This window comes from Agelaius tricolor, unplaced genomic scaffold (assembly GCF_023055355.1).
Source record: "Agelaius tricolor isolate 1412-34295 unplaced genomic scaffold, bAgeTri1.0.p SCAF_2, whole genome shotgun sequence".
Lineage (NCBI taxonomy): Eukaryota > Metazoa > Chordata > Aves > Passeriformes > Icteridae > Agelaius > Agelaius tricolor.
In genome coordinates this window covers 74,692,183-74,694,328 of record NW_027269262.1, presented here as the reverse complement: position 1 = coordinate 74,694,328, position 2,146 = coordinate 74,692,183, and positions in this window count along the sequence as shown.

Here is a 2,146-nt window from a genome sequence, read left to right as displayed (position 1 = left end):
TCCGGGCCGCGCGGGGCGGGCAGGGCGGCGGGAGGGGCTGAGGGCGGGGCGGGGCCGAGGGCGAGGAGAGACTGAGAAGAGGGCGGGGCGAAGGAGCTGAGGGCGGGGCGAGGGCGGGGCTGAGCTGAGGGCGGGCTGAGCTGTGGGCGGGGCTGAGGGCGGAGCGAGACTGAGGGCGGGACGGGGCGGGGCTAAGGGCGGGCTGAGGGCCAGGGCAGAGAAGGTCCTGCCGCCCCTTGTGCCGTCAGGGGAGACGGAGCCTGGGTTGCTTCAGCACTCACGGAGTCATAGAATGAATTAGGCTGGAAGAAACCTCAGAGATCGTCGAGTCCAACCTTTCACCTGCTAAAACTCGGGCCGCAGTCGGGGTTGTGAGCAGCGGGGCGGTGGCCCCGCTCTCCACAGAGCCTAGTCCCCGCTGGGCGTCACCGTAGTCCGCGCCGAGCCTTTGCCTCCGCTCGGTTTCACAAGCTCGGTGCTGGTTTATTTCAGCCCCGCCTGAGAAATTTCCTTTGTAGCTTTTCCCATGCTTAAAGCAAACTCTTTTCAGGTGAAGAACTTGTCGCTTCTCTTAAGTTCGTGAGGCACAATTCCTTTCAACCTTTCCACAGCGCCAGACGTACCCGTTTAGCATCCATTGTCCTTCTGCAACAGCAACCAAGTTGGACAAGAACTGGGGACGCCACGAAGCCAAAGCCAGCCCGTGGCCAGGAGAATGATGTGGAATTAATCTTACGCAAGCAGTGCTGGTTACACAAGTTTCTGTACGAGCTCTATGCCTGACAGCAAAGCTGCAACATGGGCCTTTGGAGGAAGCTGTAAAAAGATGTGTTACATCTCTAGATGGAAGCCTCAGCCAAATACCTGCACTTTCCTTAACGGTGATAATTATCCCTTGCTATCTGCCTCTTGTGTCTGAAACAGCTGCTTATGAAATACACTGGTTTATGTGTGTATCAGGACTTCACAAGCCCCTTTTCTGTTCCAGTAGCTGAGCTTGCTGCTCTCTCAGCACTCCAAACTTTCACTTACACCAGGAGCAGCAGTCCTCTAGGTTGTACTCCACATGAAAATGTTGCATCACTTTAAACAAGGCTGTGGTTCAATACATCCATTTGTGGTGGTGAAACTAGTTCAGGAAGTTCCCATCCCCACAGCACGTGTTGGGGAGCCGGCATGCAATTCCCCAAAGAGTTCTACTGGCACACCTGAAGAGGTGTTTTGTGGCAGTGCAGGGATACTCATCAGCTAGAATTTCTTCCCAGTTCACTGAAAACATGGTTCTGCCTCATGCTATTTGAACAGATGTAGTTAAAGTACAAATTCCTTTAAAAAAATAATTCACAATTTGAAAAACAAGGGGCATCCTTCGCCATGCTGGCAGATTTCCCTGCTGTCATTCTTGCCCCAGTGTGGACCTGTGTCTCATCCTGATGAATTACCAGATTAAACTCCTGAAGTAAAATACAATATCTTTATGCAGAAAAGAAGAGAAACCCCTTTATATGTATTTTACTAGAGTAGCACAATGCCTTTTGACAGTTGACATAGCTTGTTTTGATCATGTTTAGGGGCTCTTTGGAGACTTCTGTGGGGCAGTAGCTTCACAACTACTCCAAACGTGGGCATCACTGTGTGTGCCATTGTGCCAGAGGAGCACAGTCCCTGTCAGATGACTTGTCTGCTGGGACAGCCTGCAACAGTACTGCAACCAGGTCAGCCAGTGAGTCTTTGGTAACTGGCAGGGGAATTCCAGCCCTGCTTTTTTATCTGCAGTGACTCCCTCGCTGCTGGGAACAGCTGCAGCTCTGGATGTGAACAGAATCATCTTTGCAGGATTCCGTTTAGATGGCTCTGAATGCAGTGTCGTTGACTTCAGCACATGGCTGGGCTTACAGGTCAGGCATCTCCTTGCTGCAAGAACAGCTGTGCTTGAATGTCACACAGTTGCATGATATCAAGAAGCAATTTGGGTATTTTGGGGGGGTATTTTCTCCACTGATGAAAGTAGAGATAACAGAATTTGGTTAGGAACAGCAGTTATCTTAGAGACATTTTAAAAAAAAATGGTGGCAAACATTAACACATTCAAAAAAGAATGACAGAGCTGATTCTCCAGTTTCAGTTGTAAGAAGTTGATATTCTG